General features: G+C 44.8%; 1 protein-coding gene and 1 pseudogene across 2 annotated transcripts in view; one reads left to right on the top strand and one right to left on the bottom strand.

Annotated features, from left to right (window-relative positions):
* Window positions 1–9836, top strand: part of LOC149334040 (membrane metallo-endopeptidase-like 1) — a 56149-nt gene extending 46313 nt beyond the window's left edge. The window contains exons 6-7 of one of the 2 annotated variants that reach the window (XR_016284713.1): window positions 6456–6636; window positions 8403–9836. The gene's annotated coding sequence lies outside the window, so the exon portion shown is untranslated. The remainder of the gene's footprint in view (window positions 1–6455; window positions 6637–8402) is intronic. The other variant, XR_016284714.1, reaches the window with a different exon arrangement.
* A 331-nt stretch (window positions 9837–10167) lies between these two features.
* LOC149334041 (uncharacterized) lies at window positions 10168–22238 on the bottom strand (annotated as a pseudogene).
* Between the last annotated feature and the right edge of the window lie 2032 nt (window positions 22239–24270).

Raw genomic sequence — 24270 nt, forward strand, 5'->3', positions numbered from 1 at the left:
GCCTCTCGAGTGACTAACGATAACATTGAATTCTGAAAAAGAGGCTCGAGAGCAGCTTCACTCTCATCAGAGGACAGCTTCGTTTCCTGGATAGCTGCCACGATCACACAATATTTTTTAGAAGATGCCATAACTGATATTGCCTTCGACGCTTACATAAACCCCTAATGTTGAGAAAAGCGACCTGAAATTCTTCGGCGCCCGCCAGTTTTGGTGTTGGTCTTATTGAGCGCAATCCCCCGTACTCGGTTGGCTTGCCTGAAAATCGGCGGCTTGTGGGGCAGACATCGCCTTTCATTTTCAGGTTACCGTACCGAATTTCACCACACCAGGTGCATTCTGCTCATCGCCATCGACACACACCTCATCATCTGCAGGACTCTTCAAAGGTGCGCTGTTGTCCATCGCCTCTCCTAAGACAGCCAAGGCGTCCGCCCATGAAGCCGAGTGTACCACGTCGCTCGCAACCACCCTCACAGCCGACGGGGCACCGAACACACTAGAGGCTGACACTTGAATCGACACACTGCTACACTCTGGCGACGAAGGGGTTATCGCCGGCGCAGAAGGCATGTCGCATATTCACTTGTTGCAGCTGACGCTACAGAAGGGTGTTCTGCTATCGCGATCACAGGGAGACAGATGGCTGCTGAGCAGCAAGCACAGGACTCAGAGTAGCAGGACCAGGTAGATCCGGGTCCGGTGGCTTTGGATCTAGAGACGGGGATTCCCCTTTGTTTGTACTTGCAGGCGGTCCACTGCCGTTATGCAATGCAGAAGCCTTTGTTCCATCTTCTGTTGGGAACTCGTTACTGAGTTCACGCGAAGCTTCCACAACATCCGTCACATCCATAACGTGTTGTGACACCACTTCATCCTCATGTGTCCAGTTTCCCTGGCGTAACCTGTCAGCATAACTCATAGCACAGTTGTCTACTGTGTGCCCGAAGGGTCGGCACTGGGTGCATCGTACGACACTGAACACTGACGTCTTACATGGCCCACGCGGCTACAACGAAGACACAGCGGAGGCCTGCCTACTTTGGTTTCTTCTCTGTCTTTTGTTTGTTCTCGCCCACAAATTTTCATCATGAACAACCTACAACTAGCCCAGCTTTCCATTCTGTTGACCTTTATTTACACTAGGATGTCATTAACCCGCGTTTGTTTTCTCACCACTATGACCGCTTCCGATCCCTTAACGTTACACCTATCATTTTTTTTCTATAGCTCGCTGCGTTGCCCTTAACTTAAGCTGAACCCTCTTTGTTAGCCTCCACGTTTCTGGCCCTTATGTGAGTACCGGTAAGATACAGCCGTTGTATACTTTCTTCTTGAGATATATTGTAAACTGCCATTCATGATAAGAGAGAACCTGCCATATGCGCTCCACCCCATTCTTATTCTTCTAGTTATTTCGCTCTCACGATCCGGAACAGCTGTCACTACCTGCCTAAATAGACGTATTCTCTTACTACTTACCCGCCGCGGTGGCTCAGTGGTAAGGCACTCGTCTACCGAGCCGGAGTAACTGGGTTTGAACCCGACCGCGGCGGCCGCGTTTCGATGGAGGTGAAGCGCAAGAGGCGCCCGTGTGCTGTGCGATGTCAGTGCACGTTAAAGATCCTCAGATGGTCGAAGTTATTCCGGAGACCTCCACTATGGCACCACTTTCTCTCCCTTTTCTTTCACTCCGACCTTCCTCCCTTCCCTTACGGCGCGGTTCAGGTGTCCGCCGAGATATTTGAGACAGATACTGCGCCAATTGCTTTCCTCATGAACCAATTTACCAATTTTTATCTCTTACTACTTCCAGCACCGCGCCATCAATTGCGAAGCGCTGTTGTCTTGCTAGACTGTTCAGTATTTGTTTTTTTGAACGTTAATTTTTAGCCCCATCGTTCTGCTCTGCCTATCTAATTCATTGTTCCTGCTTTGCATTTCATGTCCTGAGAGTCTTAGCAAGGCAATGACATCAGCGAATCGCAGATTACTTAGGTACTCTCCATTCCCTTACAAAAATGGATATCAACTTTCTGTAGAATTTGTATTAACACTCTATTGACTCTAGCAGCCTTTTATTAACTTTTACATTCTATCAAAAATTGGTCATACAACGTTGGTAGAAGTTACTTTTTTGTATGTACTCCTGTCAATAGAAAGTTACTAGAAAATAATTTTTACATTCTATGCACCAATTGTTTATACAATGTTGGTAGACTGTTACTTCTTTGTATTTACTCCTGTCAATAGAAAGTTACTCAAAAATCTGGGTACAGTTTCACACATCGAGAGAAATAAATGAACAAACTGCATGGTGTTCGAGGTGATTAACACTATCTAGTTCGCATAATCGTGACACGCAACAAACATTACAGTCACATTCTCTTAGCCGAGCATATGCTACTAACATGCGTTGATAGGAAGTTCATACAACTTCCTTACTGCTTTCTATGTACTGATGTCAGTAGAAAGATACTAGACACCGACAGAACGTTTTATCATGGTAATAAATGCCTAAATTAATTAAGTACTCTAGCCTAACATGTCAAAGCAACTAAAGCAACCTTGAACACGAAACAAACGTTTGCAGTCACATTTTCTTAGCCGGGCACATTCTATCAACATTGGTTGATAGAAAGTTCATACAATTTTCTTACTGCTTATATACTGCTGTCAATAGAAATATATACTACAAACCGAAAAAGCATTTTGGTGATGCGAATAAAAGCCTAAAATAAACAAGTACTGTAGCCGACAACTTCAAAGCGGCAACTAAACTAACCTTGAAGACGAAACAAAACAAAAATTTGCAATCACATTCTCATAGCCGAGCACACTGTGGTTTTTTAGAAATTTCAGTTCAATTTTCTCAATACTAGCCTTACTGCTTTCGCATTTTCGAGTGCGGGAAAAAGGGCAAATTTCATAACAGAACATTCATCCCGAAATTCAGAAATGCGCCATGAATCGAAGATATTTAGTGACACTTTTTCATTGTATGAAGTATTGTACGAAAAAAGTTACCAGCAAACGAAATAATTTTAGTGCAAAGTTAATGAATTCATAGAATACTCAAGTATTATTGCCTCGCACTTCAAGGAAATTAAAAGAACTTTCTAAGCAAAAATAGGAGTTAGTGACATATTGAGTTACATAAGCGCAATGATGACTTCGTTACAGCGAATTAGTTTCAGTGATGGCTCCTTCCACACCAAAACAATGCTTTCTGCTGCGTATTCGGCCTTAAATTCTGTCCTCAGGCAGTCATTAATCAGATTTAACATTTCAGAACTAACAAAGAGTTTCAGCAGAGCTGTACAAACACTCTGTCAATTCGATAACACGATGGTGTTGCTATTGTTGCCATTCTTGATAGGTCATATTTTAACGTGCAGTCGACCAGTAATGTACCGTACGATGGTGCTAAAACACACTAGTGTTAAGATCGTTTTGCTCTGAGGTTTCAGAGGGATTATTGTTGCGAGCTAGAAAAAAATTCAAGTATAGCACTGCACCGATGTGTTTCCACACTCATTGAATGGCACGGTCTCGCTAGCTCGAAAGGCCCCCATATTATATCACCAGCTTCAGGAGAACTCCTTTCTGAACCTCCACCGCAAGCACACTTTCTTCCCCTCACAATACCCTGCACACTGCCCGCCATGCAAAAGTGCCCGGTACTCTTTATGCCACTCCACGTGGGAGCGCCCAATTTAAACCCTCTCACTACCCTCCTCCTCGAGCGACCAGCAATGGCTGATCGCACGGGACTGAAAACCCCGCGCGAAAAGGGCCGCAGCGCTACGCGCTCTGAGTCATTTTTTTGTAACGTGTGCAGGCTTACAGCTTCTAGAACTCAAGCTGCTTCGTTCCTCAGCGACTGTACATGCGAAATTTCGCGCAAGGCAATATTAATTTTTATTCATGTTCGGCGGCCGATACTATAAAGAGAAGTATACAGAAACAAAACAGGTAACAGCGGCCCGCTGTACTCAACTCCGATAACAAGGGCTTTGCACGAGGAAGGTGCACGGCAATTGGAGCACTTTAAGCCCTCATTCTTGATTTGTTACATTTCTCACTAGTACTGAGCCACAGAGGAGCTTCCAGTATGGAAAAAGGTAGGGTGAGAGCAGCCCCCGCTTTGAGCACCGCTAAAGCACCGGCGCAGTGCCTCTTCCGCATCTTCACTTGCATATCCTTCAACGCAAACACGGTACGAAGCTGTGGCGAGGGAAAACGTGGCGATAGCTGTATTTTCTATCTTCCCGTAATGCAATGACTAAGAAACCCTGGAATAAAGTGTTGGGTTTTAACGTAGTCATACCGAGCAGACGCGCGAAAACGTGTTCATTCTTCGCCTTTTCTTAGTGGCATCAGCGGACGTGAGGCCGAGCCGAGGACCGCGAAAGGCGGAGGCAAAAATCAATCAAGGTAGCACACGGAAATACTACGGTAGCGCGACTGTCGGCGCGGCTCGCTCGAGCAAAGAGCGTGCAAGGTGTCCAATGGCGTTATATAAACACACAAAACCGAGGCGATACTGCAGCGCGGCCTTGAAAGTTTCGCATTTCACGCTAGAGCGGCGTGCGAACGCTCGCGTTCCCAAGGCACGCAGACGTACAGTCTTTGTCAAAAGTAACCAGGCTGCATGGTTTGTTTCTAGCTCGTACAGTGGAGCCCTTACAGCTTCTCTAAAGCTGAAATGGTTGCTAAAGGTAAGGACTGGGGGTCTTCTTACCTTGCAACAACTTTTGATGTTTAGGAAAGCCACAAGGGCTCCACTATACAAGCTGGAAGAAGCAAACCATGCAGCCTGGTTATTTTTGACAAAGACTGTACTTACACTACATGGCATGAGCCAAGCTCTGTACACTAAGCGACACAATATGAGAAAATCAAAACCGAAACCAGTAGCGTTCGCCAACATCATCATCATTCCTGATTCTGCGACGCAGTTCCGGGGAGCTCGGTTATAGTCTTAGACTAAGTAGTTAGTGCAGCCATGTAGCGGCTGCGGCTTCCCGCATGAGCCCAGCTGCGTCGCCTGTAGCTGCCCGCCTCTGCGAGCTTTCGTTCGCAGCGCCGCCAGAAGCAGATGGTTGTAAATAGTTGTATTTTTTCGCCTAAATTATTATAAATTTTATGAATTTGTAATTGAAACAAAATATTTTGTCATTTATTGTACAAGTATGTGACAAAAAAGCTTTTCCAATGCTTTTTTTGATGTGTGTAACGTTAGGCGGTTTTAGCGCCCCCTTTCCGTTCGCTGGCGGCGGATTGCGCGTCTCATGTTGGCCGCGCGCTACACTACTTTTTTAGTACGCTGAAACGACTCTTTGTTGACAGGGTGTGACGGTTGTGAAGTTGTGGGTGCCTTTCTTCGGTTTGTTTGTGTTGAATGTGCGGCCTCGTTAGTGTTGTGGTAGTGTGACTGAACTCGGAAGGTGACAGATGGCTCCAGTGCTGCGGAAGACGTTCTTACGCGCATGCAGTGCTCAAAAACTGCTCTGACGCACTGCACCCAACCACGCCGAGAGCGGCCGGCGCCCAATGCCCGATAGAATAAACGGCTTGCCGCGAACGTTGACGAATGTAAGTACAGAACTGGAAAGTGACTTCTGCGATGTGTCGGGGGCATGCATGAGGGCTGCGAATGCATTGGGGTTGGTCTTCACGTCTTGTTCGCAGTGAGATGCAAAATGCGAGCGCCACGCGATCGTTTGCAGAGAGAAGGTGTTCTGACACGCTCGCTTGCCAACTATGCAACTTTTAACCCGCGGCCTTGCACTCTTTGCGTCTGCTCCTCGGCGGAGAAGTTATGTGATAGAATTTGGTTTCGCGCTGAGAACTATGGGGTGCTGCTTGATTCGTTATTCCGACTGAACAGGAGCAGCGCGTGAAAAGGAGACCATAAGAACGAAAAGTGCTTGTATCGGCGTGCGTCTTTTGATTCTGCTGTCTGAGTGTTTACTGGATATAGAGCATTGCCCGTTCCACATCTCAGTCACGTCAAGTGCTGTGGTTCTTAATACCTCTGGTCAACGTAACGACTATTAAAAATAGCAGAACCATTCCTTTGCAGTGCAGCTGCGGTAATCGCACAGTAGGAAAGTTTGTTGTCATTTTATTTGAATTACATTCAGTACATTCATGTCGTTCCCATATTTTCAGCCTGAAGTGATAAATTATAAATGATTATAAATATTATAAATATAAATGATTATAATTATAAATGATAAATGATTCGCGAATAATAGCTCTAAGAAAAGTATGACTAGCTTTGTAAACCATTTTTATGCAAACCATAGGAGGCGTAGGCAATTAATCGTTAGCCTCCACTCCTGAACACATTGCACTGAACAGCTGGAGGTTGTAATGGGATGTGGCTTCTGTGATGATGTTTATGAAAGCATGGCTCTAATACAGCCTTTCTTCAAATGTGCCCGCAGTCAAGCTCTGTACAGCTGCTCCACCGGTATCATCACGCTACTTTTGCACCAGCTTTCATCTGTCATCGAGCCACTGCTACCTCCACCGGAGGCAAATGACATCAAGACCTTCTGGTGCAGCCTATCAGCCATTGACACTGGATATCAAGCATGTGCCACTTGTAAAAGGATAGGTACACGAGTGGGTACTTTTTCCTTGTCTTTTTTAGCCTGACAAGAATCTTCTGGTTCAGGCTCCCTCTTTCTTTCATTTGTTTTTTTTTTTCATCTTTTAAAAGAGGGCCAAGAGAAAGGGAAAAGATATTGCGGGCCTCATGAAAGTACTCCCCTAGTCAAGCGCATGGTGTTATAGTCTGAAATGCTTGTTTATAATTTTTCCCTCATGCCTCTCGTGCTTGGGAATCTTGATCATAGTATTGACCAAATTAAAACAGTTATCTGCTTCATGACCTTTATACAGTAATCTAAAAACAGCAAATAAATTTTATAGGTTTACTTCAGCAGTACCTACCTCTTACAAGGTATGGCATGTTTGAAGTGAACCAGTGGTGCGGTAACTGTATGCCAGGCATAGCCTAACGGGCATAATTGCATAACTGAATATTAGCATTCAAGTGGAGCACACTGCTTTAGAAGCATAGGTGTTGCTAGCATCAGTAATTGATACCTTACCAGATTATCCTTGCATTACATGAAACCCTGTAAAGCTTATATTGAAGCTGTACAGAAGAAAGGTGCTTATTCGATATGTCATGAGCATTGCTGAGGTTTTCTTTCACACTCCCTTTGTCACAACGACTGCACTGTACAGTTGAAATGCATTTGGAATTGAGTATTGGTGCATTGTTATTTTTATTCATGCCGAAGATCAGTTACTGGTTCCATTACACTAGCTGAGCCTGAGTCAACAAATATTGCTGTGACCTTAACATGACCCCTTGCTGTACTTGAACCAATGCGTTTGATGTTGCCTATCTCCCGTGCCATCAATGTTTGTAATAAGCTGTGTAAATAACGTAATTTACTTTCTCGAGGTATTTATTGCTGCAATTAGTAACAGGTAATTTCCTAAAGAACAACCTAAGAACACCTAACAACTCCTTTGAAACACTTGTTTGCTTGTTTCCCTTGTATTCTGAATTTAAACAGATATGAGCAGGCCTCAGCACTGGAGGGATGTGCTGTGGGACAAATAGAAAACTACCAGTCCAGCTGCTCCCTTAGGGGCACGTTGCTGAGGCTTTTATCGCTTGTAGTTCAATGCATCTTTACTTACAAGTGTTGTATCTGACGCAGTGTGTGCCTTAATATTTTGATTCATTTGCTTTAGAGTGTGCCACTCTTGCCCTGAGCACTTCCTCACCTCTGTACTCTTTGTTCATACATTTTCCCCAACACCTGGCATAGCTCCAAATGATGCTACATTATCTACAAGCTGGCAAATAAAATGAACAGCAAGTAAAGTTAAATTACTCCCTCCTAGCCACTCTAAGGGAAAGAAACATATGCGTTATATTGCAATGTGTTTCTGCCATCACTTTGTAAACAAAACCTGCCTGAATTTTTGTACAGACAAATCAGAAACACAAAACAATTTTCATATTTGATGGCCTGCATCTTATCTTCACATGACTGGAATGGCTAAATATCTCTTTGTGTTAGCCTAATTAGGTGTAACACGTTAATGTCAGTTCCTGTGAATATCATTCAGTCTTTGAATGTGGGGGCAGAATTGAACACAACAGCATGTTATAGCTTTTTCTTGTTCAAGGAAACATTGCATTTAGCTGTAGTCTTGTGACTGCTGCTTATGCTATTACTCAGCAGCCTTATCAAACTGACTCGGAGTTCTGAATTTTAGTGCACATTTAACTGATTATTGCTTCTCTGTGTTTGATTCTATTAGAAGTTACTATAACTGTATACCTTGAATGTTTTCTTTTGCAGTTCTTTTGCTGCTCCATTCTGCCATGGAGGAGGCTACCTGGTAATGGTGCACACGTCTCATCACTAGGACGCTACCTTTTGCGCTGGTGAAGCAGACAACGACAGGGTTAATTGGAGAGACATGAGAGAGGCTTTTGCCCTGCAGTGGGCGTAGTCGGGCAGATGATGATGATGAACAAGCAGGCTGCCTGATATTGAGGACAAGTGTCAGGATAGTGCACCAACAAAGTTGCTTAAGCATTTCTGTGCTGATGTATGTTTATTAAAATCAGCTCATAGCTTGATATCTACATCCATGTGGACATTTAGCATATGTTTGGCATCCTGTTTGACTTTTAATTGACTAGTGTTTGCAGCCTTTAATGTTGGTCTTAAGACAGTGTAAGCATTGTTTCACTGTGTGGGATTTTTTAGCTGTTTTGGAGAGGTGCGTGTGTATGCATGCACAGTTTTTTTCCACGGGTTTGTTATGTGGCTCATGGAACCTTCATGTTACAGAAGAAATTATTTCATTTCTGTGTTGTACAGGAAAGTGAACAATATTTATATGCACCAGGTGTTTCAGTGAAGAATAAATAGTTTTCAAAAATATGGCTTTAGCTGCATAGTATTACCAGTGTTAGCAGACACCAGAAAGCTGGTGAGGTGTATTTAGTAAGCTGGTTAACTAATTTCTGATAATTAACTTTTTAACTAACACAGGTTTGCAACTGTTTGCAGTTAGAGTTTTTAGCCAGTGGTTAGTAGTAGCCATATCAGTTTTTAGAATGTACAAAACATGATTAATTTCACCGCTGTGGCTCGACAAAATTTGGCTGCATCGTGCGAAAATACATGCGCTTTTGAAAGCACACAGGGAGAGCCACCCCTCGAGTTCATGTAACTGCTACAAATCTCTAATTGCAACTAGACGCCTAACTCTGATAGTTAAACGGCTCATTAATAAAAATTAGTTAACCAGCTTACTAGGTAAGACGATTCACCAGTTTTCTGGTGCCTGCCAACGCCGGTAATACTATGCCGAAAAAGCCATATATTCATCTCAAAATACCTGTTTTTTTGAAGATTACTTAGTCTTCCCTGAAACACCTCGTATATATGTAAGAAAAACCTAACGGTATTTAATTCACGACGTTTTGGTTGGAGGGCAAGCCATTTTCAAGTGTACTACAGCATTTGAAGCACACAGCTTTTATGTTGAATGCTGTAATATATTCGAAAAAGGCTGGTCCTCTAGCCGAAACATCGTGAATTAAAACCTGTTATGTTTTTCAATTTCTATGTGTCAGTCATTGTTACTAAGAGGGAACTGAGGGGAACTGTGCCAAAGGCAATATTCTGTTCCTCTATTGTTCTCCATAAAATATTTTGATGCATCATGCATATCTTCTAGTGCGTATGTACACTTGTGCACAATAAATGTAATAATTTGCATTTTGATTCTATTATTCTTTAAGCAGTCCAGGATACAGTGTTCACAAAATGATTTGAAGTGATAACACTATGTTGGTAAAAGTGTTCTACTGTGTAGTTAAGACACACTTTACCAAACGGTGATGTAGGAATTATACTTTCTTCGTACTTGAGTCTTTTGAATAACGGTGGCCAATTGTCGGAAGACCGTTGATAGGGTGTTGGTAGACATTGTCGGTACGTGGTTGATAAGAAGTGTAAAGACTTTCTATGTACTTAAGTCTTTTGGATAACGGTGGCCAATTGTCGGTAGACCGTTGATAGGGTGTTGGTAGACATGGTCGGTAAGGGGTCAATAGAAAGTGTAGAAACTGTCGATAAGGGGATCATAGGAAGTATAAAGGCTTTCTATGTACTTGAGTCTTTTGGATATCGGTGGCCAATTGTCGGAAGACGGTTGATAGGTTGTTACTACAATGTATGAAGACGTTCAATAGACTTTCTGTTCAATGTTGATAGGTTCTATTAACAATTGTCGAAAGACTTTCTAAAGAATGCTACTAAAAATTTTTGTAAGGGTTTACTGTAATCCCCAACTGTTCCCATTTCAGACCCCGGATTACCTCCTGTAAAGCTGATAAGAAGAGATTTTTTTCAGAAATGTTTCGGGAGTTTTTGTAGTTCCTTTGAGCATATCTCATTTTTGAGCGTTCCTTTTTACTGGAAGTCTCGTGTGTAAGCTTTATTCGCTCGCGTGTGGTGTGTGTGTGTGTGTGTTTGCGTGTGCGCGTTGTTGTGTGTGTTCGATGTCTTCCAACACGTGACTGCGAGGTCCGCTGAAGCGCAACGCCCTGACTTTGCAGCAACGTGTGTGGAATAGACTTCGCGAGAAGCCGCGATGGTGTCGCTCGCCGCCATCTTCTTGAAGAGGCGCAAGTAGCTCTTGCTACATAGACGCCTCATCACTTTGTCGTTGTTGGGGTTCCAAGAGCCGAGCGCTCTAACAACGATCGCCTCGATGCTAACCCGCTGGAATATTCGCAGCAGGTACTGACGAACGGGTTCGTACTTTGCGACATTACCCTCCCCTGCCGCATCGAAAGCTGCTTTGTGATTCTCCAAGGACGTCAATGACAATCGCCGACTCTCCTCACGCCAGAACGAGGTCTGGCTTGAGTTTTGTCGTTCCCACGGGTTGGTTCCCGTGGGTTATGGTGAATCGCTTCTTCGCAGCCGTTTTCAGCCGGTTTACAATTTTATTGTGCCGGCTTAGGCAGGCGGCACTCTGACGCATGCAGTGGCAGAGAACGTGGGGGAGGGTTTCTTGGCTGTCTCCGCACGCTCTGCACCGCCGGTCGCTTGCACGCACCCGCGGACAGGCCCCGTTCAGTGGCAGCAGGTTAAGCTTTGCCCTGTGGACGAAACGCCAGTCACAAAAACGGGTGGAAAGTCCCGAACGCATGAAGTGAGAGCTGCTCCGATCCGCGGCGATGCATGCCGTCACCTTCCCCCGGCTGGGGTTTTTTTGGAGAGTGTGATTTCGGCCGCTCGTCGCGATCGATCGCAGCTTCTTCACCACCTTCGTTCGGTGCTTCGGCGCCAAATTACGTCGGCGCAGGTGATGTAGGGGGCACCGTCCCGCATCTCCTACGTAAACTTGAGGTGACGGGATGCCTTGCGCGCCTCCGTCCATACGGACTGCAGCTGCATGGCCCGCGCCCAAAAGTCCCCCTCCGTCTCTCCGCTGAGGTAGGCTGCGACGTCCGCCTCGGTCACTTGTCTTCCTAGTTTTTTGGTCGTGACCTCGGTGACTGCTCGCTTCGCCAGGTCTCGAACCTCTGCGTCGTGAGAGGAAAGCAACTTAAAGGCGCGGTCGATGCGGCAGATGTCGCTCAGCTCTGCTGCAAGGGGGATGCCCGCCGCGCCTGCTGCTGCGCTGCCGTAGATGTACTCGTTGGTCGCACTCACTGGACGGTAAAGAGAGCGTTTAATAAGTAGTCGCAGGGCTTCCTCGAGGCCCTCGCACTCTGCATTTCCCAAGAGACCGCACAGCATGGAGAAGTGGAGCGCTGGGTATACGAATGTTTTGACAGCGAGCGTTGCGGTCAGCGGGCGGCTGCCTATGCTGATGGCTCCGTAGATGATGCCGTGTCGGGGAACACGCTGAATCCGACGGGGCGTCCTAGAAAAGACTAAGACTCATAGTCATTAATAGTTGGGATGTCGGTGCCGTCGTTGTTGAACATGGTCGGTCTCGTTCCCACGGCGGTCTTGCCGGAGAGGTTGCGGGTCTTGCACTTGGCAGAGTTGAGTTTTAGGCCACTACACTTTGATCTTAGCCAAAAGTAGCATGCCAGTCCCATAACCAGGCAGACCTCTCCATTATTCATTAAAGTCTCCCTCTCTCTCTCCTGTAAGCAGGCAGTGAATAGTATAGGCGAGATAGTTTCTCCCTGCCGGACACCTTTCCTTATCGAAATTTTATTGCTCACTTTATGGTGAACTATAGTAGATGTGCAATCGTTATAAATATCTTCCAATATTCTCGCATAACACTCTTCTACACCCTGATTCCGCAATGCCTGAATGACTGCTGAGGTTTCTATTAACTCGAATGCTTTCTCGTAATCAATGAACGCTATATACAGGGTGTCCTAGCTTACTTGGACCAAGGTTTATAAAAAAATCTAAGCGTTCTTCAGAACTGAAATCGCGTGGATGTTGTTGAGGTTTATCTAAAGTTACAGTGCCATTTTTCCGCTCCTCCTATTTGAATAATTACTCGAGATAAATAAACTAACTTTTTAAATATAGCTTGAAACGTTCAGGCGTCAATAGGAAAGTTGTGGAACTCCACAAATATCGTCCAACCCAGGCACTTCAAACGAGACATACTTAGCGTGACCGTTTTTATTCGGAAAAAACGAAAGCCCGTGGAGTTTAAAAAATACCACGTGACAGCGCTCTCCGTGCGCCCGGATGCGCCGCGATTACCGCGCTCTCATCCGTGGTTTGTAAGAACCATCACCCGCTTCGGGACTTCCGTGCTGCCCAAGACGGGTCTGCCCAACACAGAGTTGAAACAAAGCGCGGCTCCCGTTTCTGCGGCAATAACTGCACACTCACGTTAGCAGAATGCATGTGAAGGAACGATGACAATCTCATGAGTTTGAATTTGTGAGCAAGATCCCAGCAAGCAAAGACTCATATAACAAGCCTGATAACGTCGTGTGAATTACGCTGAAAAACAGGAGCCGCGCTTTCTTTCCATTGCCGCCCGTACCCACTGGCGCTTATCTTGGAACCAAGCACATCGCGAAGCACGAAAGGCCCGACGCGGGTGGTGTTTCTTACAAAGCACGGATGAGAGCGCTGTAATCGCGGCGCATCCGGGCGCACGGAGAGCGCTGTCACGTGGTATTTTTTAAACTCCTCGGGCTTTCGTTTTTCCCGAATAAAAACGGCCACGCTAAGTCTAACTTGTTGGAAGTGCCAGGTTTGGACGATATTTGCGGAGCTCCACAACTTTCCTATTGACGCCTGAGCGTTTCAAGCTGTATTTAAAAAGTTAAATTATTTATCTCGACTAATTATTCAAATAGGAGGAGCGAAAAAATGGCACTGTAACTTTAGATAAGCCTCAACAACATCCACGCGATTTCAGTTCTGACAAACCCTTAGTGTTTTTATATATCTTGGTCCAAGTTAGCTGGGACACCCTATATAGGCTGGTTATATTCTGCGCAATTTTCTATCACATGATTGATGGCGTGAATATTGTCTATTGCCGAGTATCCTTTACGAAAGCATGCTTGATCATTTGGTTGATTGAAATGTCAGGTTGTCCGGACCCTATTAGTCATTACCTTAGTAAATACCTTATAGGCAACAGACAATAAGCTGATCGGTCTGTAATTCTTCAAGTCCTTGACGTCTCCTTTCTTATGTATCAAGAAAATGCTAGCGTTTTTCCAAGGTCTAGGTACGCTCAAGGTCACAAGGCATTGCGTATACAGAGTGGCTAAATTTTCGAGCACAATCTCTCCTCCATCCTTCAAAAGATCTGCTGTTATCTGATCTTCACCGGCTGCTTTCCCCTTTTGCATTACTCCTAAGGCTTTCTTTACTTTCTCCTTCGTTACTGGCGGGATGTCCCACTGCTGTGCTCTATTGCCTCTCTCAGTGACATTCTGATTGCAATCACTCCTCGGCTACGCCAACAATCTTATCCATATTGCTAATGACACTGCCCTCTTTGTCTCTTATCGCATGCATCTGGTTTTTACCTATGCCTAGTTTTCTCTTCACTGCTTTTATGCTACCTGCGCTCTTTAGAGCATGCTCGATTTTCTGCATGTTAAACTTCCTGATGTCAGCAACCTTGCGCTTATTTAATAACTTCGACAGCTCTACGAGGTCTATTCTATCTATGGAGCTAGTAAAATAAACAAAACTATACAGACTCAGCACCGTATCAAAACTATTATCTGTAAAGAAATTTGTGCTGCTTGTTTAGGCAGGTTAACACTATACAACTTGTATAGTATTCGTGCAAAAGGAATACGACAATGTAATAGGCTCGAAAGCGGATGGATGGATGGATGGATGGACGGATGGATGGATGGATGGATGGACGGACGGACGGACGGACGGACGGACGGACGGACGGACGGACGGACGGACGGACGGACGGACGGGTGGGCGGACGGACGGGTGGGTGGGTGGGTGGGTGGGTGGGTGGGTGGATGGATGGATGGATGGATGGATGGATGGATGGATGGATGGATGGATGGATGGATGGGAGCGCCCCCTTTGAAAGAGGGTGGTGGCAATTGCCACCATGCTCAGCTTTTCTTTCTTTATTTTTGCTCAACTGAGTTGTCAATTCTCATTAAGACTCGCCATTTTATTTACCTACGGTTTGCTACACTTCTAACCTTATGCCACATCTCTGCTTTTCAGCCACCAATCCTCCAATCGCTTTTTGCTAACTTCTACTGCATATTTATTTACATGACAATTGTTCTTTAAACTCTACGGCCTCCGGAAGAGTGACTGTGCCTGCATCGACATCCGGATGGATACCACCACATTTGAGTATGAGGTGTTCAATTGTTCCCACAGATCGACCACGCACTGCACATGTGTCAATTTCTTCGTTAAATTTCTTTTTGTAGCTGCGCGTTCTAAGACACCCTGACCTAGCTTCAAAGAGTAGGGCATTGCCTCTAGAGTTATCATAGAAAATTTTTTCCTGATCTGCCTTTTCCGGTATCGATATCGTTCTACACTGTTTCTTTTCCATTGAATTAATCCAATTTTTAACTTCCGCGTTTTTAACCTGTCGTTTAATGCTCTTTCTTTCTCTGTCCTCATGACCGGCATACTTACTGGTTACTTTTCTAGTTCTCTTTCGTCACTGTGAGTCAACGCTCTTCCTGTATGAACATTTAAATACCTTAGCTGCCCACCTGTTATCGTCCAATTTTCTCAGGCGTTCTTCATATAGTATTTTACTCTTATCTTCCCGTGCTTCGAACGATGCCCAGCCCATATCGGCTTGTACTGCCTCGTTAGTGGTTTTGCCGTGGGTACCTAGTGCTAATCTTCCAACAGCTCTCTGATTTACATCTAATCTCGACTGAACTTCTGCCCTTAAGCACAGAACCGCATTGCCGAAAGTAAGCCCCGGAACCATTATTCCTTTCCAAATACCTCTTAGTACTCTTTCATTACACAGCCTTTGTTCATTACACACCCCCCGGATATAAGTTTTTCCACTATAGCAGCTTAACGAATCAAGATTCACCTCCCTCCCCTTCCTGACACGCATCCCCTCTCACACCACTTTTCTTCCCCCACCCGGGGCCTTCCTCCTCGGAGCGAAGGCCCTATTTAATCCCTGCCAATGATGAACGCTTTGCCCAGACGTCCTCTTGTCGAAACGTTGGCTTAAGCAACCTGAGGTTTTCCCCTCCCTTGTTCATTTTGTGATATTAGTACTTCATGTTTGTTGTACCCCCATAATGCCCTATGTTTCATTATCCCGGCATCTCTTCGTCCTTTTGCCCTAAGAGCCTTTTCATACTTTCATTGATATCTGCCTTTCGTTTAGCCATATCCCGAGGTATTTGTATTCGGCCACTTTGGGTATTTCGTGGCCTTGTATTGTAAGCACCTGATCAGTTGTATCGTTGAAAATCATCACACCTGACTTTGTTGCGCTAAAACTGAATCCTAGAGCGTCTCCTTCATCTCCACAACAATTAACCAAAGTTTGTAATTCTTCCTAGCTATCTGCTGAGAGTACAGTATCGTCCGCATACATTAAACCCGGGAGTCGCTGCTCAACTAAATTTCTGCCTAATCTGTACGACAGATCACAACCTAGATTACTTTCTTCTAGCCTTCTTTCCATATTTATCACATAAAGCATGAACAGCAGCGGCGATAGAGGACAACCTTGCCTTAATCCTTTGTGCACCCCCTCAGTTAAGGTACCTTTTTTCCCTTCCCATGCAATTTCAACGTTATTATCTCGGAAGTTGCTCATTTCTGGAGCGGTATGGTACGAGTTCGCGACACCTGGTGGGACAGTTTTAAGGCCTCTTGTAAATTACCGCCTTCCTTACATATATCTCTGTGCAAAAATAATGCACAGTCATCCTATTACTGAAGTGATAGCGACACATTTGGCGGTTTGTTTTCACTCTAACCCAGTTGTATAAATTCCTTAATACAAAACCCGCTGAAGCCCGAGCGTTCACGGTAATGTTGCGTTGGAAGCGTAAATGGCCATTCATTTTTCGTTCACATGATGCAGTACTGTGAGCACCTCGTTTTTTTTTTCTTGTTATGCTTTCGATTGGTAGCACAAATATCTTTTTTTTTTGTTAATGCAGAGTTGCTTGAGTACTGGGAAAGCTAGAATATAAACAAACTCTTTTGAATGCATCTCCCCTGAAAGTGTCCTCCTGATTTATGGGTTACTTTTTTAAAACAGTGGCGACCAGTATTTATTAAAGAGGTGCTGTAATCATAAGGTATTTCTCTCCAACAAATCTATGTTGGGAAACAATCTTAGCTCGACCTTTGGCTTTCGCACTTCATTGGCCTTGTTTTCCTGCACGCGGCCACAAAGAACAGAAGTAAAACCCTTGCCCTCCTTAACAGATTGATACATACAGGAATCATTGGCTTTCGAGGAGGAAGCTTTTAGAACGTGGCTATCTTTTTTTGAAACGCGAACCAATATAAATATCTGCGCTCCATATATGCGACCACACATCGGAAATTTCAGTGAGTGCCATGCCGCAGATCTTAATGTGTTACATCTACACCTATGCAGTTCATGTTTTTCAACTCTGGAGGACTTGCCCTGTCTCCTTGCCAGACGATCGCAGTGCAATGATGTTCGGGCTGAAACAAAATAGAAGCTTAAAATTCATAATAACCCGACGTCTCTCGTTTCTCTCAATATTAGAGACTTAAGTTCCACTCCGCTGAGGGATCCCTAGCGGAGCGCCAGCGGAACGTAGGGCCAGTAAAGACATTTAGAGCAGCGTTTAATACGCCCGAACGAGCGTAGTAGAACGGAGCGCTGTGCTGCCCAACCTATTGGTGAAAGCGGAACTAGGGTGAAATGAATTTAAATCACGATTTCTTTTATTATACTAAAGTCATAATTAAACACACAATGGCATTTCGCTCAGATGGCATACGTCTTCTTAAGTGCTAAAGGATTCCCGCGGCTTGTTCGCTTGCAGTCGTGCTTGTCCCGCGTCCGTGCTCGATGAAGCTGACACACCAAATTTCGCACTGGAGGCCGCCATGTTAGGCTCTGACAGCGATCGCTCCCTGGGATGATCAGACAAGCGGGCGAGCGCCCAGCACCGTAAACCTGCTGGTCGCATTACCGTTCTGCGCATCTGCAGCGGCGTCTCCCTCCGTCCGCTCCGCTGGCGTGGCCCGCTCTGCTAAAAGTCTCTGTTACTCGAACTCCGAGCTCAGAACTGAAAGCATCAGACACCTTGTCATAAAACATGTCACACTTTGGTTTAATGGACAGATTGTGGTAGATTTATTGTATAGACGAGGTTACCCGCCTTAAAGACAGCTTTGTATCAGCGCTGACAACTATGTCAACATTGTTTGTCATACCCTTTTTCCTCTCCTTCGGATGGATCAAACGCTGTTAGGCTTCGTGTAAGAGGGCAAAACTTGTGCTCGCCACTTTGGTGCTCAATTTCACAGCATAGAGTGCGCGTATCAATCCATTTATTACGACGGCGCAACGAGGACTCCTTCTACGCGCACCGCGCACTGAAGGAAGAACTGTGCTTATTTTAAAACTTGACGATAGACTCACACTTATTTTTTAGTGATGACAACCTTGTGTGAGTCATTCTTTAGTGGGTAGAAGGTGTAAAAGGAATAAACAAGAGCCAGAAAAGACGACTTTTTGGGTTACTGAATGCCTCAAATAAAAAGACAAATTTAGGAGCCACACATTTTATTGCAAGGAACAAATGGACTGTAGAAACTGTTCATTCTGTACTCTAAGGATATAAAGTGCTGAGCCAATGATTGCTGCAGCACCTGTTGCCAGCGAGCGCTGTTTCACTGTCTCCCAGTTAGGATGGAAACAGAGATCTTGCGCACAATGGTTATATTTAATAAATGAGGTATTTCAACAGTAAGTATTGCGAAAATAGCAACCTTTCAGTTAGATTCAAACGTTTATTTCAATAATTAAATTAGCGCAACTTACAATCGCTCTAGTACCACATTGAAGGAATCTTGTGTCTGCGACAAAACAAATCAAACAGCCCAAATGAAACATCTATTTGAGAAACGTGTGACCGAATAGATTGTTATATTACACATGATTATACTGAGCATGAAACACAGCTCTGGATGCGTGCTTTCATACCAATATTTATTTTGAGTAGCACATTAACATAAGCCCTTTTTTGGAAGGAAAAAAAAAATCTTCCTTACCGGTTGTAAAATTAAACCTGAAATAAAAGTGGTATATTTGAGAGTACAACTATCCTAGGCCAAAATTCACTCGATAAACAGCGTAAGGAGAAAATAAACGTGTTGAAATTACCGTTTAACTTCAGTTGGGAGAGCACAGCTGCAACTTTTTGTCAAACTGCAGACGCTTGTACGGTGAAGGTCGCATTGGTACTCGAGCACGGATTCAACTGAATGAATTTTGAGAAATTACACTACAGAGATATCAGGGAAACCTCCCTTCCAAGCAACGTTAAGTAGGCAAGACTTTGCATTTACATACCTAAAGTTGTGCAGAAAAGCCCACAGCTGCCGCCCTACTGCATGCATGCTTCCAACACACAAAGGTGAATGGCACGAGTGAGCAGCGAAGTGATTGCAGGGAAGCACATGTGCTCAGGCACAGTAAGAAACAAGAATTGTTTGATCAAGTCTGAGCTGTAGAAAATCCGGACTTAATTTTATTTTTTTTCTAATGTCCCAATGCAGGTAAATGGCCTCTGGGAAAATAGTCTTGATTTTTCTTTCTGAGGAGATCAAATCCCGACGTTGCTGCCGTCAAGACAACTCACGAGCTTATTTTGTGTGCCTCTTCATTCCTTAAGAGTAAAGGCACAAACTTGGCTTACCTGTCTACCTCTCGGAGTGTCCGCCTGCGCCCGTACACACCGCAGTAAAAAAATGCAAAGAGCAAGGGTATGCCAGAATTACTAGGCTCACGACACCACCAGCACTAGTACAGTCCGTGGAGTATTGCACAATACCATGCTTCCAGGGTCCCATAAGGTTCGGCGGGAGGGCTCCTAAACATGAGAATTGACACAGGAACCAGCTTCACATTATTATATCCAGCCGGTCAACAAGCTCCACCAATGGCAGTTTCTAGTTACTAGAAAGCACAAGCACCAACTTGTATACCCAACAATTCTGGACAAACGCATTTCTGAGCGGGAAACCGTTTATGAACACAATTATTTTTCGTTTCTGGGGTTTAATGTCCCAAAGCAAATAAGGCAATTTTGTATACCATCTAAGATTTCACTGTAACAATCAGTATAACCGGCAGATCACCCGACGGCAGTCTTGTATTTTTCTTCTGTTAACGTTTTTGCTGTCGTCAAAAGCGCTCCTCCTCAGTTTTTACTGCAGTTTTAACTGTTCGCATTCTGGGTTTTTTGCGCAAAAGACACGACACAAAAGAAACGAGGTAGACAGGACAAGCGCTTACAACTCAGGTGTTTATTGACGGAACATTTGCTTAAATACAGCAGCTGCTCTTATCAAACAAGAAGAGGGAAAGAAGAGACCTCGCATACATATTTATCAGATCAGCACAGATCCCATCATCGCACGAGTGAATGCATGTTTCGAGCTCTAATTCTGCGCAAGATACCTGATTTCTTTTTTGAGAGCAAAATTGAAGGATTGCTGACACACGAGTTACCCGATTTTCCTATTTCATTAGCCTCAATTATCTCTCTTCCAAGTTGTGTCTTGCACTGGCGCAGTACTGACGTTTTTTCGAGCGCGGGAGTGCAGTTGCGGCAATTCCGAATATGGTCAATCATTTTGCTACCTGACTTGTTCATGACATCTCTTGCGTGCTCCCTCAGCCTTTCATTAAGGCACCTGCCAGTTTGGCCAATGTACTGTTTACCACAGGCAAGCGGTATCGAGTACCCAACGCTCTTTTTACAGGCCACGAATCGCTGCTGGTGCCGCTTCGAACAAGCGACGGCCGCATCCTCCGCATTCACTCTCTTGCAAACCCTGGAGAGTTTTCAGGAGCGTTAAAAACCGCTCTAACACCAGCCCTAGCACCGATCTTCTTAATATTATGCGAGATTCCGTGAATGTACGGATTAACCGACACTTTCTTCCGGTCAATTTGATCGGGTATGCTGGCTGGTTTCTTCAGCAGGTTCTCGGAAGTTGATGCCAGCAAGGCCGGCTGCTTGCCTGCGCTCGAAAGGCACTGCAACTGGATGTCAAAGCTGCGTCCTACCAAATGCAGGCAGGACTTGCTCAGAGTGTTGGAAAGGCACGATTTCACAATGCCTCGTTTTACGGCTTTGGAGTGTGCCGAGCTGAAGGGAAGCAGGGGCTTGTTGCCTCTGGACTCAAAGGCCCAACATACGTGTTCACTTGAAGAATGAAGTCCTATATCTAAAAACCTGATGAAATTATCTTGCGGTAACTCGTGCGTCAATTCTAATGGTGCTAGGCACTCTGCAAACGTCGTTAGATGCTTATGTACACTAGCCGAAAAAGATTATTTGTCACAATCCACGAACACAATGAAATCATCAACAAATCTAAAAACCTTTAAAACGTTAGTGTCGCGAAGGCAGTCATGCAGCATCTTGTCACGTGTCGCTGAAAATATGTCACTAAGACATGGTGCTAGGCACTATCCAATGCATACTCCTTGTTTCTGAATGAGTGTAATATCTTTCCACTGCGCATATGTGGAAGTCAGGCTCATTGTTAACAGTTCGACGAAGTTGTCAACCGATAAACCTGCATTATTTTGGAAGGCTGTTGCACCATGGCTGTCAATACAATCGCGGACATTTTTAAGAGACAATCGTGAGTTATGTAATAATACAAGTCCTTTATATCTACTGACAGGGCTGACATGCGTTTGGTGTTATTTGATTTTAAAAACTCAATTATTTTGTCCAAATTTTTTACCCTAAAGGGATCGTTAATTTCTAAAACACTCAACTTCTCCTGCAAGAACCTCGCTACGGCTTGCTGCCAGGATCCCTTTTCGGAAACAACCACTCGGAAAAGGCATGCATCCTTGTGTGTCTTGCCACTGAAGAACATGTTTAAGGATAACTTCTCAGCTTTCTCTACAGAGTGTACTAGCCCATCCAGCTTTAACGTCTCGATAAACTTCATTGCCTTTGTCTTAACTTTCGCGAGTGAAAGCTTTTTACACTCGTTGAAATTTGTAGCGATCGCTTCTGAAGCCTTCTGAAGATACATCGTTTTTTCCAGGACACAGAAGCCTCCCTCCTTATCGGCCGGTACGATATTCAAGGCATTATCCTTCAGGTACCGAATGGTCTTTTCAACAGGTAGGGTCCTAGTTGACGACCTGTGACGTTGGAGGAAGTCAACGCCTTCGGAAACACATCTCTCGGCTTCAGCCCCTGAACGTCGCGAGACTTGCCTGACCATTTCTAGTAGTTCAGCTGGAGACATCCGAGGTTCTGTGGCGAACTTTGGTCCGAGCCTCGGACCAAAGTTCGCCACTGGATGCGGATTGCGAAAATCATAAAAGGGAAGTGCTGGAGACAAGTAGGCCTTCTTCAGGACTGGCTGCGACTGCTGTGTTTGAACTCGCGTGGAGCTGGCTCGTCTGGCTTCAAGATGCTCAGAGATTTCCAAGGTCATGCAACCGCGGCGACGGAGTGATTGTGGGGGAAACAACTTCAAAACCGCCCGAAGACGCCCAAGAAGCAGGTAGGAAAAGTTCCAGTTACGTTCTTGGGGAATGCCGCAGTACCAAGTGGAGTTCAGCGCGTTCTGGAAAAGGGCCCCAAGTTCAGTCTTGAGGTGACTGTCCCGAAGCATGAAACGCTTGCTTCCGTTCACAGAACAGCGGAGAAGGCGAGTGGCGAGGAAAGAACACATAGCATTTAGGAGTGTGTTAACACTCTTGAAAAGGTCTACACGTCTGAAACAAGAACAAGAAGACACACAAAGGTGAACAAAGTCGTTGGGCACTTTCGTGATTCAAAGCTGTCTCTGATGCAAGCCGATAAGGATGGAGGCTTTGTCGTTCTTCCTCAGGAGATGTATGATGCAAAGGCTACAAAAGCAATTGAGAAGAACTTTAAGCGCTCGCTTCTTAAGCCAGCTAAGGCTAAGAGTAGAGCGTTGCAGTTGCTAAAAGAGTGCAAGCTGGACAGGCTGGGGAAGGAGGTGAGCAACTGCAAAGGAGATGCACTAAAAGTTTTCTTCAACGCAAAAACTCACAAGCCCGAATGTCCCTTCAGACCCATTATCGCAGAGCGACACAGCTGGCAGGCACGTCTAGGCAGGTTCCTCCAGCGTCACCTGAACAGCCTTTGTACTTTGGACCCTTTTAAAGTCGCCTCCTCAGCCGTCTTAGTTGACATTCTGCGGAGTGACGTGTGCGGTGCAAACTCTGCATTTTCAGTGGATATAGAGGAACTTTTTTACTCGGTGCCGCACGATGAACTTTTCATTGCTGTGAGAGAGTGTATTGAAGAGGCGGGTGAGGTGTCTTTTCAGAATTCATGTGGTGTTAGTCCTGAATCATTTCTGGAACTCTTTGCCCTGTACCTCAGTTCTACAATCATAAGCTACAAAGAACATTTCTATGTCCAGAAACGTGGGATTTGCATTGGCTCAAGTGTCGCCCCTGTGGTGTGTGAAATTTTTCTTGCCAAGTTTGGACGTTTGCTTCAGTCTCAGTTGAACGATGAGCGCGTTGTACGTTTCTTTAGATATGTAGATGATTTCCTTGTTGTTCTCAACCTTTTGTCTAGGGATGATTTGAGTGTGGTTGCAGACTCGATTTTAGCATGATTCAAAGGTATCATGAAGTCACTGAATTTTTCCATAGAACTTTCATTCAGTTTTTAGATATTCCCCTGTATTTTAATTCTGTTGGTCATTTTTGCTGGGCTGTCGAGCCACGGTCCAAGAAAGCGCTACTACCTTACGACTCTTCTCATTTGAAGCTCATTAAGCGAGGCACAGCAGCCACATGTCTCAGGTCGGCGCTTCTCAAGTCATGTCCGCACAAAGTTGGTAGTAGTTTTGACAACAAGGTTCAAAGACAAAGAAGCAGGCTTTCCTGGCGATGTTCTTGTGGCTGTCGCAGAAACTCTAAAGAAAAAATTACACAAAGAAAGAGAACACATCCAGTTATCTAAGATAAATGTACCGGGACAACAGAAAACGAAGTTTGAAGTTGTGCCCTTTGTACACAGGCTCTCGCACAACTTGAAGAGACTGGCAGAAAAATTTGGTATTGATATAGTATTTTCAGCTCCCCTCAAGGTTTCAAAGCTTTGCGCTCTGGCAGATCATGAGAGCGTCAAGAATTCAGGGTGTAGCACAAAACACAAGAAGCCGCACGTCTCATGCGCCACAGATATTGTTTATCAGATCCGTCTGCGCTGCGAAAGTGTGTACATTGGGCAGACGGGCAGATGCCTAAACGTGAGGCTGAGTGAACACGAATCTTCGCTTCGTCAGCAAACTGATGAGCACTTGAGAAAGCATTGCAAGAGTTGCCCAGGTTGCTTTCCCTCTTTGAACCGCCCGAAGATCTTAGGAAGGGGTAAAGATAAATTGGCGAGGGAAATCTTGGAAGCTCATATAATATCACAACGCGGTAGTGACACGTGCATTAGCACACAATCTATTTATCTAATGGAAAAAGAAAGAAACT

The sequence above is a fragment of the Amblyomma mixtum genome, chromosome 8 (genome assembly GCF_055824585.1).
Source record: "Amblyomma mixtum isolate Tamu chromosome 8, ASM5582458v1, whole genome shotgun sequence".
NCBI classification, from domain to species: domain Eukaryota; kingdom Metazoa; phylum Arthropoda; class Arachnida; order Ixodida; family Ixodidae; genus Amblyomma; species Amblyomma mixtum.